The sequence below is a fragment of the Pinus tabuliformis genome, chromosome J (assembly GCF_031772625.1).
Source record: "Pinus tabuliformis cultivar Carrire ecotype Pingquan chromosome J, CPIR1, whole genome shotgun sequence".
In the NCBI taxonomy this organism is placed as follows: Eukaryota; Viridiplantae; Streptophyta; class Pinopsida; order Pinales; family Pinaceae; genus Pinus; species Pinus tabuliformis.
In genome coordinates this window covers 1,235,986,052-1,236,002,885 of record NC_142295.1, presented here as the reverse complement: position 1 = coordinate 1,236,002,885, position 16,834 = coordinate 1,235,986,052, and positions in this window count along the sequence as shown.

The window sequence follows — 16,834 nt, the reverse complement described above, 5'->3', positions numbered from 1 at the left end:
GCCATACCTCTAGGTAGGAGGTGGAGTGATGTAGAGTGATTGTCCCAAGGAGGAGGGGCAAGATCCTTGAGGTACCCAACCTATTGGATGAGACTTTGCTACGGGATCCCCGATGTGGAGTAGCAGGAATTGACTGATTGGGTAGAGACAGATGCGGATGAAGTGGCAAAGAGAGCAACAGTGCAGGGAATCCCAGGACAGCGCATAGCTAGCAGGCTGCAGCAATTCGAGAGGCACAAGTGTTTTGCACAGTGCTAGGTGGCACAAAGAGGTGTGCAATGGTGCGAGATGCATGGAGATGTTGCAGTAGCGTAGATGTCAGAGAGGGAGCACTTGTCAGCAACACGTAGAGCTTCAACATCAGAGTATGTTCCTAGCCCAATAGAGTGCTAGTTGGGAGTGTTTTTGTTCTGAGAGTTACTGGAGCAAGCAAACTGGATAGATGTGTTGCATGCCGAACATTCGAGAGTTACAGGATCAGGGTCGAGAGGAAGCCTTTCTTTTTGAGAGGGAGTGTTGAAAAATGTGCAACAAGAAATGTTAAATTTAGAATGTGCTAAAAATAGGACTCCTAAAAATAGCAGTTTGGCCAGTGAGGTCATTGGCCACCTCAGGTGAGAGGTGAAACAGCTAAAAATAAAAAGTTCTAAAAATCGTAGTTCTGCGTCCCTTCCTATTTATAGCAGTCCTTAGTCTATCTATAGGAAGTAAATTCGATTTTGGTCTCACCAACAGTTTGGAATATTAATTAATTAATTCTCCATGAGCTAATTAGTTAAGGAAAAGTAAATTCAAGTCTTTGTGTGAACATGCAGTAATCTCTCCATTGATTGAGGAATTAAGGATGAGTTATATATTGAGAGGATCAGTTGACTTAGTTTAAACTAGTCAAGTTCAGTTAGATTAATTTAACAGGTTGTTAAATTAATGAGATATAGTTTGTTGATGCTTGCATGCATGTGACAACTATTATTTCAAATAACTGTGTATTCACTCATGGATAACTGATGCATGTCAGTTCTGTCAAAGACCCAGTTGAGATCAGATGTGGGACAATGTACTATCAGATGCTTGGATCTTCCTAGGGAATATTCCTTGCATGCAGGTGGAACTAGTGTCCTCAAGGATTGCGTAGTAGGACCTGAGGTTGACAGCAGGTGTGATTAGATCAATATACATGTGTTTTGTAATTGAATTCCAATCAAAACTGCGCAAGGAAATAGGGGATTGGACCAGAGGAGCAACCTTTATATACAGGGCTAGATTGGTTCATGATATAGATCATCAGAGTACAGAGAGAGCAAGATAGCTATTGAGCTGATTCTTTTTGTATGTTGTTGAGGATTTCCACTTGATTGATAATACAGTGTTGGGGTTTTATGTTGGTGCTTTCCCCAGTGATATATTCTGTGTTATGTGATTGATTCCTTCTTATCAGTTATATGTGTTCATGCTTGATGTTGCTCATGGTTGATTAGCTTCCACAAAGTTTATGGTAGTTGTAGATCTCGTATTATGCTTTAGTACATTGCATATATTAGTTGGATTTGCAGGTGCAATTTCTACATGATATCAGTGAGCTAGCTGATTTGTAGAGAAAATTCTACATGTGCCATTCCCCATCTTTCTTGAGCACCATGACCACTGGTGATGAATAAGGACTGATGCTAGGACGATTGACACCAGCTTCCAGGAGTTCCTTTATGATTGTTTCAATTTCATTCTTTTGGGTGAAAGGATATCTATATTGGCGCACATTCGGCGGTTATGCCCCTAGGACCAAAGTGATGCTATGATCATGTTCCCCTCTAGAGGGTGGAAGCTCTTTAGGTTTGTCAAAGATATGCTGGTGGTAGTTTAAGACCTGTTGCATCTCAGGATGAATCTTAAGAGTAGTGGGCTCGATGGCCTGGATGGCATTAAATTGGGTGATAACTCCATGATGGCCCTTTTTCAACAACTTTTCCAATCGATGTGAGCTAATGATAGAAGGAACACCTGCCTGGAGTCCACAAAGGGTATGCATGTGGTCATTCTGCTTAAAGATCATATATAACCCATGAAAATCCATTCTGATTGGGCCTAGTGTGCAAAGCCATTTAGCACCCAATACAATGTCACAACCACCCATGCTGATTACAAACATATGGGTCTTTAGGTGGTAATCTCCCATCTGAAGTTTGATTTTTTTGTAGCGGCATTCACATTTCATTATCCCCCCATCAGCAATCTAAATCTAGAAATTAGAGACTGCCCTCAAAAAGTAATGAACAACTTCAGGGACTCTTTGATGGATAAAGTTATGAGTGTTGCCTCTGTCAATCAATACTACTATAGGGCGATGTTTAATAAAACCTCTGATTTTGAGAGTTTGGGGCAAAGAAATTCCTGCTAAAGCATGTAATGAGATAAATGGATATCTGGCGTAGCTGGGAGCTCATTGTCCTGCTTGGTGTCCTTATCTTCCTCCTCTGGTCCCTCAAGGGTTGGGGCTTCCTCAGATGAGTTGTTATCAGCAACATCAATTTGAAAGAATTTGGGTTCCTTGCATTTATTCCTCGGGGAGTATTTGTCATCACACTAGTAGCACAATCCTTGTTTTATTCTTTTGGCCATTTCTGCTGGGGACACATTTTGAACCTTAAGTGTTTAGATAGTGCCATGAGCCTGGGTGGGGTGTCCCTTGGCTATGAAATTTGGACGAGGCGATTGGGAAGCTAAAGCACATTCCACTTTGATAGCCTTTTTGCAAGCATCCATCCATGTAGGTGGGTGGTGCATCTGGACATGGACTTGGATGGCTTCTTTGAGACCACTTATAAAACATTCCAAGTAGAATTCATCTCCCAGATCTTCTGTGTGGATGGCCAATGTATCAAAGGCTACAATATAGTATTTTACTGTGCCTATTTGTTGGAGCTTGGTAAGACGACCCAAAAAAATAGATTTGTAGCCAAAGCGGTCACAAATGGATTTTGAGAACACTTGCCAAGTAATTTTCCCAGGATAGCATTTCTGATGCCACTACCACCATTGCCATCTCTTTTGGTTGAAGTAAAGGCCTCCCACACGTAGTTTAGTTTCATCATCTAGGATATCATTCAGAATGAAATATTGGTCCATTTGTGCTACCCATACTGCCGGATTAGAGCCATCAAATTTATACATGTCCAGCTTGGGTGGTCGAGGGTGGGAATGTTGGTGATTTCCATGGAAGTGAATATGATGGCTAGATTCTCCTTCAAGGTATTCATTAAAACCATGTGCCTTCAAATGCAACCCCGATAAGCTCCTTTTGAATGTGTCCATGAATTTCTGCATCTGATCCACTAAGCTCTGGAAAGAAGCCAACTGTTTTTCAAGGCTCTTGATCTTCTCGTTGGCCATGGCTTGAGCTTTGGTTTCTACCATACATAGATCCTGGTCACTTGTCGTCACTTTGAAAAAATTTGGGACCGCCTGAAAATTGAAGCTGACAAGTGAATGGTACCACCGCGATCAACTCGTCATCTTGATTCTTATGGGTTAAGTCTCTTTTACTTCGAATGGAGTTTTACTCCTCGCTTATCAATACTACAGTGGCCAATTTCTAGAAAACTTAATTCTACCTAACGCCCTGCGAGAATCGCTCCAGGGTATAGAAGCCACAAGCCTCACTGCACAAATGGTCAGATCTACCTGCGAAACCCCCAACTACTGAATGTGAGTTGGACTGCGGCTGCGACAGAACCCAAGCTGCTAGATCTTAATGGTAATGTGGCGATAGAACCTCAACTGGTGGATCTGATTGCTACGGCAGCGATAGAACCCCAACTGCTAGATCTGATCTAGTAAAGAAGATGATGGGCGACCTTCAAAGAGACAAGGGAACTATGGTCTCAAGGAGTGTTAGGTGCTATAAATCACAATATACATAAGGGTCCAACAGTAGTACTCGGCCCAATCTTTTAGGGCATTAACTAAGGAGGATCAACCGTACCCTTAGCCGTACTACCCGACTACCATATCATATGTGAAAGTAATCTCCTCGAGTGTTGTTCTTGGTGTACTGTAGCAGAAAGACGCCCGACAGTTTCTCTAAGGTGAGGTTTTAGGTGAGCCTAGAGGGCTTTCGATATACCCCAAGGGTATGTGGAAGACAGTTCGTGTGCGGTTCTGCCTAATGCGCTACTACTTGAAGGGGTACCCACAGGGGTTACAAGGGAGTCGAATAAGCATGACCACCTCTTATATTTCCTACATGCATGCCTCCCCAAATCCGCAAGTTTATGCATCAATGACAGCTCTTGTGGTTTAAAGACACTGGAACACGTCTCTAGCCTAAAAAAAATTTGCCCAAAAATGGAGATACCACTAGGCCTGGAAAGCGCTCTGATACCAATTGTTATGCTCTTGACCTGTGAGAAGATGCCAAAATACCATATATATAAAAAATACGACCCAGAACATAGAACAATATGATAAAAATAGCAGGTATTTTATTATTCAGAGATGAAAGTAATGTTCACTTGCCTCTTCGAGAGGGTAACCCCCAGCAGAGCAGACCTCAATTGCAAAATAAGACATGACGCTCATCAATGGGGAGTCTCTATCCTTTATATAGGATTCATACATGCAATACCATGGGTCAATACCATGGTTCTCTCAATACCATCTATCTAATACCATGTCCCATTTGCAACTAATTGTGGTCCCTTTCTTAAATGTGGGTCAACCACTTACAATTATTAATATAGGCTTTATTGTCTCTTTAACTAAGTATAACTATGACTCGACCCTATTACATAAATAAAGGGGTTAGGGTTGGACCCTAACAGTAGTTGCGCATGAAGTTAGAAACTCACTTAAAACCAATAAAAGGCTAGGCATTCTGGTTAAACTAGACTTGTTTAAGGCTTATGATTGAATTTATGGGCGATTTCTCTTTAGGACATTAGACGAATTTGGTTTTTCAAAAGCATGGATTCAATGGATTATGGCAATGGTTTCCACCCCTTTCTACTCAATCTTGCTCAAATCTATGCCAATGCGAATGTTCAGGGCATCAAGGGGCTTATACCAAGGAGATTTTGTGTCCCTGTTCTTGTTTATCTTAGAAGGTGAAGGTCTAGGGAGATCTATCCAAGTGGATGAACAAGCCAGATTGTTCCACGGTCTGAGGATCCTAGATTCAAATATCGTTACCACACATCATCAGTTCGTGGATGAACATTTATTGTTTGGGGAGCCTTATGTGTGAGAAGATCATGGTAATAGACTAGTGTTGGAGGATTTACAAGCAACATCAGGTATGATCATAAACAATAAGAAATCAAATTTATATTTTTTTCATACCCCCCCTTAGGTGCAGAGGCATCTATCTCATTTGTTGGGGTTTTAAATTGACAACCTTCTGTTGATGGTGCTAGACCTACCAACATGTCAAGGGGATCTCCCTATTAAGAAGTCCCAATTAGACCTTAGACCATTTGGTGTTGGAGTCCCATCAGTGCATCGTATGGTAATGCCTTGACCACGATTTCGCATAGAGGCAAGTAAGATATCTCTATTGGTAGCAAGGGTGTGACCGCTGCAGTGAGTCAAGGAAGGTGCATGAGAGGTTCTAACACATGTGGGTAGAGTTGAGTGCACCCATTTGCAACCTGTAATAGTAGTTGAATGGGAAGGGAACACACGAGCAAAAATACATCAAAATCTGGAAAGAAAGCTAGGCGGAAATCTAAAGTGATGGTTAAACCAATAGCACATCTGCAACAAAATTCATACAATTGCACAAAACAGTTCATACACAACTACATAAGTTAAACAACATACATTTCTATAGAAACTGGAATAGTCCAGGTACATTAACAACATATGCATGAAAACGTGCTGGCTCTTATTATATAAAGAAGTGTAAGTTCCAGTCATATAATACATCCATGTAGACCCGCTAGCCCCAACAGTGGAATGTTATAGCCACATATGCCTACTCCTCCAAAGAGATGTACTAGCTCAGTGCAGTGGAGAAACCTAGGCGTGTTATAATATTGTCCAAGATTTCTCCAAGATAGTCTTATGGAAGCTTGGCTGACCAAAAGCCTCTACAATGAGTTATGAGGGGCTATTTATAGCAAAGGGTGGGGTGGCCCTTGAAATTCTCCTTTGTGACCTTTCAACTACCGTCATGACTCTTCGCCTACTCTATGACTATTACATCCACTATTGACACTTGACTTACACTTGACATGACTTAACATTACAATGCACATGTACCCATGTGAACACAATTGGCTTGAGCAAGCCAAACTAGACATCACTCTGACTTAGACAACCATGGAATTCCAACTCCTCAACATCTTCATGCTGATTGATAGTAACATACTGATGCCAAAATATGTAGTCCTTGATGGTGTCCGTGTGTTCTGCGGTGACATCTGTCTGAAAACTGGCCCTTACCTCCATAGCATCCAGGTACATTGCTCGGGCTTCTCTATCCAACTCATTTGAAAGCATGTGGATCATTGTCTTCAATGTGGTTGGACCAACAACATACTTGTGAATGATGTCTGCACTGATGGGCAAGTCTGGGCTAGTGGTGATGCGCATCAACTTGTCAAAGTACGAGTGAAGCTCTAGTCGGACCTGTTTCTGTGTCTTTGCCTAGGTGAGAGTACTAAGTGATGAGATCACATGTGTGCGAACCACAACATCCATACTCTTTAATACTCGTGCATGGGAAGCTTGTATGCTAGTGATGAACTGCGGAAGCTCTTCATTATTCCAGATTTGACTCTGGATACGTGCTTTCAGCTCGACTAGATTGACCCTCATCATCTTAGGCAAGTGAAGTGGGGATCCCTTGTACTTCATCGTCCATGTTTGCATGTCATCAACAACAGCATGCAAGTTCATTAAGACACGTGATCTTATAGCACATCACTGCTACCATCCATCGAGATGGATGACTGCCTTGTGTATGGTACTAAACTTGGAGTACAATGTTCGCATAACTCTATCAAGGGATAATACTTCATCTAGTATTGCCTTCTTCAGTTCAGCTCGGGTTGACATTGTCACCAAGTCTTCTCCTTGTTTGGTCGTTTTTAGTTCCTTTGCCATTTTCTCATTCTCAACTATTAGGAAGCAAACAATTGACCTAATGGTAGCATATACCTTGGTTGCATCAGCGAAGGTAGCTCGATGTTTCCCACATCAGTCATGATCACTCATTCCTCAACTTGCACAAGAGACATATAATCATCTAAAGTTGACACTCTGTGAGACTGCACAACTCTATGTTGGGATTCATTAAACAAGATGTTGTGCATCTCTTCTTCCAGCTGATCACCAAGGATCTCAGTGCCTCCTTCATCATTCGAGACTTTCTCATCATCTAGATGCATTAAATTTGGTGAGTCAACCTCTTTGTGGTGTGGCATGAGGTCAGTGTCTTGTTCCAACTCCTTCTGCTCCATGTATACATTGAAGTGCTTGTTCTATCTCATGAGCGAAGTCTTTTCCCTGTGATGGTTCACTCTGTTCGCCTGATGCCAGCTATTCAGATGAATCTACTACTTGTATGGGCACTGCTTCGTCTATTTGCACATGTTGCACCCCCTGCTGTGTCTGCTGCTGCTGTGCTTCCCTCTCCTGTTTTCGTAGTTTGTGTCCCTTTCGGAGTTTCTCCCTCAGCTCATGCAACTCCTTCTCTACTTCTTCCATTCTCTTCTTATCCCTCTGCCTTCACATGATTTGTTTGTCATGCTACTGCCTCTTTGCCACTATAGACATAGCTTCTTTCTCTACAAGTGGATCTCCTCGAAATTTTCAGCTTTGCACCTCCTCCATGCGATCGACATCTTCCTCTTACCTTTGTTGTGCACTGGTATGCTTGTTTCTGCTGCCACTTCTACTACTGCTACTACTCCTAGTGCTCTTCATGGTGCTGCTTCATGTTGCTTTGCTAACCACTCCACAACGAAGTCGACCGGTTCATTAGGTCCAGAGAAATTGTAGCAATATCTCCATGGGTCCTCCTCGGCCGATTTACATGCCCCATGGATCCTATTGAATTGAACTCTCGTGCAGTGATCTTTCACAATGCAATGTGGCTCATACAGATTGTAGCTTCACAGGTCGAATGGGTACTTCTTCATCAGTTCTGCTTCGACATCCACTTGCTTGATACTCCAGATCTCATGTAACCTAATTCGAAATGGAAGAGCGAGCCAAGGTGACTTCTTCTTCAGATGCAGTCTAGCTGTCAATCCTGCCGAGATGTGATATGCTACTTCCAGTATGATAGGTACGTTAAAGGAAAACATTGGAAGAACATGCAGAGGCTTCTCTTCACTGAACATTCAGATGAAAGTGCCAGACGGTGAGGCATACCAATCTACAATGCCTATCAATGCCTCCATTGCTTCCTTTGCCATGTAGGGTGGATCTTGTTTGAATATCATCTTGTACACTGGGGTAACAAAATTATCGGACATCCGTGTGATTACTCCACTGAATCTCCATTTCGACAACAACTTGAAATATGTGTTCACAGTAGTCTTCGCCGATGACCATGTCCACTCCAAACCCGAGAACTTCTATTGGGAACAGAATGCATCTAAGATGTAGGTGTACATGTAAATATATGCATGCATACCTCTGGGTGACTATCAAGCCTTCATTACCCGTTCCTTCAGCTGATGTGCCAGTATGCCAGACTAGTTACATGGTTTTCATTCTCTAGGCACTTGGTCCAGTGCAACCACCCAACTCTGTGGGAATGTTTCCATGCTTGCTTGGCCATATAGTTGACAAGAAAATACAATCAAGTATTGGTACGCCTCCCTCAGTACCTTTGTCTTGTAGATCTGGTTGGGTGTCAACCTAAATCGAACTGGCTCCTTTACCCAAATCTTCAAAATGTCTCTAGAGTTAGCACTACTGTTGGGTAAGATGAATGGAGTCTTCATGAAAGTCACGGGCTATGACATCTGATATCTCTCATCATAATCTCATTCCCAGAAGGTTGCAAGCTTCGTTCCACTGACACTTCTCAAGGTCATTGTCCTGGGATCAGTGTGAGTGACGATCTAGTGTATCATGTCCGTGCATGGGAACATCGAGTATCTGCATGCAATCCAGTACAAGCCAAACTTGTGAATGTTCATGTACACCTGACGGTATTTGAGGTATTCACCTCTTTCCACTTTAGTTTGATGTCCTTGTCTATATACAAATTTGTATCTTCATAGATCGACAGACTAGAGGACACTCGCTCAACTGCTGCTTTGGCTGCATTTCCATCAGTGTCCTGTGATCATGTTCTCTTGGAATCCATTGAGACGGATGAACACTTGAAAGATCTAGAGACAAGAAACATGCATGGCAAGAAATATATTAGCGAAAAATAGAGAAAATTTGGGGAATGGCACAACACATACCTAGGAAACGGATGGGCAAGATTATGCAATTTCTTTGGGGAGGCTGGGTGACTGGCTACCAGAACTGCACAAAAGGCAGTCTGGGCTATCTTGGAGGAAGACTGGCTATTGGACTTGTGCAATGCGCAATCCTGACTGGTTGCTGGTATTTCAGAATGTGCAATTCTAGTGGGGAGTGACTGTATGGTGAGGGACTGCATTGGGCAATTTTTTGGGCTAGTAGTCACTGTCCCTCAGAAATGCGCAAAATAGTTCTAGAGGAAAATGTTGAGCAGAAATGTGTATTTTTGGAGAGGAAGACAGAGCCTTCCTTCCCCATATTTCGCAATGATGTCTCATTTAAGGCAGAGTAGGGGCCGAGGTTGGCCCAACTCCTCGATGGAAAACTGAAAGAAAATAGGATAGTGAATGAATGGTGACACTAATTGAAAGCAAAAGTGATTGACAGTGCATGCAAACATGAATGGAAGATTCAGAAAACAGATCAACATGCATGTGGGTGAAGTGATTCACTGATTCAAAAAACGCTTGTGCAAAATAGTTTCATGCATGCGACAGTAGTGAGATAGAAATGAAAAATAAAACAGGGATAGGACAAGCTCATATACATGTAAATGACATAAAGGGATCAAATAGATCAAGAAAACATCACTCACACAAGCGAATACACAGAAAACGACAAAAAAATTGAAAAAGACAAGTTGAGGCCACTTACCCGTGAATAGCTTAGTTGGATGTGTCGAAGAGTCCTGGATGTGCTGTGGGATGTTAGATCTCCAGGATTGATGTGAAAGAATGAGCTCTGATGCGTCGAATAAATATGTTTGGGCTCATGACGCACATGTCACAAATGTAGGAAAAAGCGACACTTTGAGGAAAGTTTCTAAAAAAACTTTGCATGTAACCTCCAACTGCTAAAAATAGCTCCCTGAATCATGGGATGCCTTTTGCATGTTGCCTTTTGCTATTCCGGGAAAAGAAAACTATGCATGAAAGTCAAGTTCGCTTGGTCCCAGGTGGAACTAGTCAACTGAACTGCTCATGCATGAAGCTGCTCAACTGCTTGAGAAAAATGTGCATTTCTGGCTGGGAGCTGGGCTGGCTGGCCAAAATATTTGTGCAATTTCTGGGTAGAGTAGCTGACTGCAGATTTGCACAAATTCTGGGTTGAGCAGTCGTGCTGTGGAAAATGCGCAATTTTCACTGAGAGTGCTGACTGGAAGAATTGGGCAATTCTGGAGCCGAGCAGGCTGCCAGATAGGATTATGAAATTTCTGGAGGGAAGGATGGTTGGCCTCCAGAAATGCGTAATTTCTTGGGGGAGCTACTCAGCCTGTCACTGGGCCAAGTTCAGGTGATTAGCCTGTGAGGGGAATGCATCAAGATGTGATCAACAAGATTTCTTTTTGCAAGAAAAACACTGAAGCTTATGTACTTGACGAAGCAAGACAAGGTGCTGTAAAAGGTTGGAAGGGAGGCTCCAAAATGAGGCTAAGGAAAAATTTTGGAGGTTGGTTGTAGCCACTATAACACTTGGCAACACACTGGTAGAACTCCATCTCTCTGAATGGACCTTGTTCTTGAAAATCAAGTCTAACACCTCTAGAAGTATTGTTCAGTGCTCAGCTCATCTTGGTTTCACACTAGATTCATTGTAAGATGTAACATCTACCAAAATCTTGGTCGATTGACACATATTGCAAGCCAAGGCAACACAGTTGTTTCGATTGGGATTGAGGGGTATATTGGTACACAAGCAGTATAGTCGTCAGAGTCTTAGTTTCATCTTTGGTGTTGCTCCACTGCTAGCAGGCCTAGACAGTACCTCGACAGAGTCACATAGGAACACAAGCATGGATTTGCTGCCAGGGAGCCTAGTCAGTACCCTGGCGGAGTTACTTGCATCACCTCCCTGTGTAGGAAGCCTTTCTCTTCTTGCCTTATTCATTTTGAATTTTTTGACTTTTCATTTTTTTTATTTTTTCAACTATGCATAGCACTTATTCATTTTAGAGGCGGAAGAGGGATCTTGACTTATTGAGAGCATAATAGGTTATTCCAATAGAGAAATAGCTTATTATATCTCTGACATTCCTATTAAGGTTTCCCCCCTCACCTTACTCTACTTGACTGAGTTGACAAGGGTTAACCCAAAAACAACCGACTAGGAAAGGTGATGCTAATTAGCATGCAAGTGTTGTGTTTTCACTAAGGTTCACTTCGAAGAATACGAATTTTCCTTCGACGTATCATAGACTAAAAGTAACAAGCTCTTCATACAAAGGAAATATGACAGATAACCAAGTAGTGATAGCTATACAAGCCCTCTTGTACTTCACCAAGCTTGTTTCAAAACAAGCGAACTATATGAATCAAAACAAGTGAAGCAAGAGTAGAAGTGAAAGTGGAAGCAAAGCATTAAGGAAAAAAGAAAGCAGACAAACAAACAAACAAAGCGAGTAAGAAAACAAGCATGCAAGCAAGCCGAATAAAAAAAAACACTACTCCTACTCCTACACTAATGGTGCATGGGCTTGATCACGTGAAGTGATATTTTGAATGCAGCCACTGGCACATTGGTTGACCCATGTTGGTGAAGGCTTGGTCTGCAAGCAACCCAGTTGTGTGAACTAGCAAGCAAGAAAGATATAACAATGAAGACAACCACACTTCGTGTTTGAGAGTGCCCGTAGGACATAAGTGGGTGCAAGTACATGATGAGCGGTCCGTGGACTTATCGTAGTGTTGTGTGACACTGCATGCAACTTTTAATCATAAGAACACTCTTGACTAAGAAATGCAAGAAAATGAAAGAAACAAAGATAACTTGCGTCACACATGTCTTCTTGTAATGTAAGATTCCTCTAATGCATGAGCAATGGGATCATTCAGTTCGAGTGGAGGAAATGTGATTTGTGTGTGAAATGGATCTTCAATGCATACAAATGAGTGATGAGGAGCCTTGGGTGAATGAACAGTATCGGAAGTGAGACTAACCCCAAGAGAGCGAGGGCCTGACATAACCATCAACTTGGGCTGAAGTGCCTCGACAGTCTTGGGTGTTTCAACTTCTTCATCAGATAGATAATCATAAATCGGTGGCTTCAAAGGATCAACTACGATAGAACCATGATCGTGATCAAATATGGAAATAAATGGATCATGAACACCATGATATGAAAAATCAATGTTTGCATCGACATCCTCATGATCAGGTGAATCAAACAGAGGGGCAGATGAAAGATCAACTGGATTTTCAAAGAATAACTTATCCTCTCCGTTATCGAATTATGGACCAACATAAGGTGAGTCTTGCGAGTGATCAATAATGGGTGCATCCATGGATGAAGACACACATGCGAAATCATGGATGGCAGGTTCACCAGAGATGTTAGGAAAGAACGGAGGGGGATCGGATGGAAGGAAGTCACCCTTCTCCGAGTGTTAATTCTCAAGCTCCCACTCATACTCTTCATGAATAACAATGTAAGTTGGTTGTGAAACACCAACTCGGTCAGTGGTTTGTTCCTCGTTCACAACAAGTGAAGAGTTCGGAATGGACAAACACAAGACAGTATCATTCGGAGGAACACCCGAGTGCGAAGACGGAGGTCATAGAACATAATGCATATGAGAACTTGAAGGACTCACAACCAAATCTGCACAAAAATTGAGTGAAGTGATGTTGGGAGGATGTGAAATATGAAAAAGTGTGTGAGCATGATCCTCAACATCACTCTACAGTGGTGGAGTTGTTGAATGAGGGGAAGGCAGAAAGTCAGTCGAGATAGTGACCACATCCATATGAGATTGCACATCTCCCTCATTGAAGAATGTTGAGCGAGGCTTGATCTCAAGCAATACTCAAACCATTAGCAAAGATAGGAAAATTTAATCTTGCTCCTTGGAGCTTGAAACTGCAAGTCATGGAAGCGTTGCCAAAAATCCATAACCTATTCATGCAGAGTCTTCCGTTGCTGTAATAGTTTTTTTTCAAGATAGTCTGGATCAAAATGATAGAAAGTGTCTTCAATGAGATCACAGAAGTGCTCAAGTGAGTGCACATTGTCAGCTGGTAGGATGAGCAACCATCGACACGGAGATTCGCAAAGTGTGTGTGCAAGCAGCAAGCTGGCCTGTTTGTCAGACACCCATCTCCCTCATGAAGCATGGAAATAAAGTCATGTAAGTACTTAGGCCAGGCCACTTTGCCTTCACCATTGTATGTGTAAGTGGAAAAGAGATCGAAAAACTCCCCCATGATGGAGATATCTTCATGATTCGAGAAACATCGCGGAGGGAGAATAGTGCAAGAATCCATGAAAGGTATGGAAAGTTTCAAAACTAGATGAGAGGACACAACATGTCAAAAGGCCCTCCTTCTAGCAACAGAAATGTTGACGGTACTGGACCCGACAACATGTCAAGGGGATCTCCCCGGTAATAATTCCCAATTAGACCTTAAATAGTTTGGTGTTGGATTCCCAACAGTGGGTCGTATGGTAATTCCTTAACTGCGATTTCACACAGAGGCAAGTAAGATAACTCCATTGGTAGCAAGGGTGTGACCACTACAGTGAGTCAAGGAAGGTGCATGACAGGCTCTAACACATCTGGGTTAAGATGAGTGCACCCCTTGGCAACCTGTAATAGTACTCGGATGAGGAGGGAACACACAAGCGAAAATGCATCACAAGCTGGAAAGAAAGTCAGCTGACAATCCAAAGTGATGGTTAAACCAACAGTACATCTGCAACAAGATTCATACAATTTCATACAAAATAGTTCATACACAACTACGTAAGTTAAATAACATACATTTCTATAGCAACTGAAATAGTCCAACTACAATAACAACATATGCATGAAAACGTGCTAGTTTTTATTATATAAAGAAGTGTAAGTTCCATTCATAAAATACATCTATGTAAACCCGCTAGCCCTAATAGTGGAACGTTACAGCCACATCCGTCTGCTCCTCCAAAGATATGTACTATCTCCATGCGGTGGAGAAGCCAAGGCGATGTTAATCTAGGTTGTCATTGATGTCAATATAGCAGTGTTTGTGATGGAAAATTCTTTGATACATGATTTCCCATTGATGCCCATTGATCATAATGCTCATAGTGATGAAAGTTTGATATATGAAGATGAGATGGAGGACCCAAGTGGATTGAACAACAAATGACACAGGAGGTCAATTGAGTAGCAATTGAAAATCAATTGAACAACAAATGATGCAGGAGGTCAATTGAACAACAAATGACGCAATAGATCCAGTAAAGCAACAAGAGCAAGAAGCCAAAGAGTAAGATGAAGAGTTTATCGAAAGGCATCAAAGAAACAAGTCATCAGAGCAAGAGAAGCAGGTTATCACATATGCCCAAGGATAAGTAATATCAAAAGAATAAAGAGCAACAGTGATAACAGAGGAGTGAAGAAGAAAACTATCAGAAGAGCGGGGTAGGAAAGTACAGACTTCCTTGATCATGGCTGAAGTCCCACACTCAATCCTAGTCATCGATCTCATAGTCAACCCTTAGATCACGGTCGACTGCGGGGGTTAAGGCCATTTTTAATCCATGTGCCGGTTGAAGTCCCACAAACTGTCAATTGCGATAAGGCTGTGGACCCGATGGGTTTATTAACAACTGCGTAAGGTCATATCGCATCCGCTCCGTCAGCCGTAAGGGATCGACTACGTTATGAGAAGACCTCCAAAAGTTGTGATTGCGATTAAAGGTGATGACGTGGCATGTGGGACCTCCATATGAGTAACGTATCTCGGGCATCTATCACAGAGAAGAGGTAACAGTTCACAACTCGTGAACTTGAAGGAATAGAGGAAGCTGGAAGGTCAAGCGAGTGAAAGAGGAAGTCGAAAGGTCGAGAAGCCAAAGGTTTGACAGACGATGAAGGTACAAAAGAAGTCGAAGATAGAGTGAGAGAGAAGTAAGCAGAAGGAAAAAAGTAAGTTGTAGGTCCAGCAGGACAGAAGGAAGCCAAAGGTCCAGCAGGACGAAAGGAAATCGAAGGTCCAGCAGGATAAAAGGAAGACAAAAGTCCAGCAGGACAAAAGGAAGTCGAAGGTCCATAAGGATAGAAGGAAGCCGAAGGTCCAGCAGGAGAGGAGCAAGCCGAAGGAAGAAGCAATTCTGTTGATTGGGATAATATTTGAAAGGTTCAGACCTATGATGAATTAATAAAGTACATAATGCAACCTGAGGAACAATTCTGTGAAGGGGAAAATAAAGTTTCATCTGACATCGTTTGAAGGGAGCAGTAGCCAGCACCAGCATTGAAGCGTTTGTAAGTCTGGTTCTAGGAAGTAAGAGATCACGATAGCAAGAACAGTGAGAAGAAGTCACGCTTGAAATAGTTACCACAACAGTAAAGAATAGAGGCTTGAAAACAGAGAATTGCTTTTGTGCATACATTGAGGCTTAGCGTATATATCTTATTGGAAAGCTTCAACAAATCTTGGAAACATTATTGGAGATCATGATGCCTATTTGAAATCATCATGAGGTAAATTTACAGACTCTGTTAGGGCAACATGAAGAGTTGTGAAGACTCCTTCATATGAAGATAGGCTATCATTGATGTAGCAGTGAAGGTGTAGATAGACAGAATTCATCGAAGAAGATGTTGGGAATAGAGAATAACTACCAAACATATCTAGACAATATATAGCAGAGGGTTAGAGCCCTTGGGGTTGGTGCCTCAGAATTGGAAGGATTGGTGCCCTTGGAGTTGCTGCTCCTAAATCCAAGGTTGGTGCCTTGATAAGACAAGGTTGGTGCCCTGGAGGTTGGAGCCTCACAAAAAGTCCAAGTTGGTGCTTGGAAACTGGTTGGAGCCCTATATACATTGTACTTGATTTATTGTAAAGATTATGTTAATAAAATCATTTATTCCTATTATTCATTTTGTGTTCTAAATATAAATGATTTAACTGACAAAAATAACATCTGAAAAGGAATACTGATTCACCCCCCCTCAGTATTTCCAACAAGTGCATTACAATAATGTCCAATATTTCTCCAAGATAGTCTTATGGAATCTTGGCTAACCAAAAGCCTCTATAATGAGTTACGACGGACTCTTTATAGCAAAGGGTGGGGTGGCCCTTGACATTCCCCTTTGTGACCGTTCAACTACCCTCATGACTCTTCACCTACTCTATGACTGTTGCATCCAATATTGACACTTGACTTACGCTTGACATGACTTAACATTACAATGCACATGTACCCACATGAAAACAACTGGCTTGAGCTAGCCAAACTAGACATCGCTCTGACTTAGACAACCATGGAAGTTCAACTCCTCAACATCTTCATGCTGATTAACAGTAACATACTAATGCTAAAAGTTGTAGTCCTTTATGGTGTCCTTGTGTTCCATGGTGA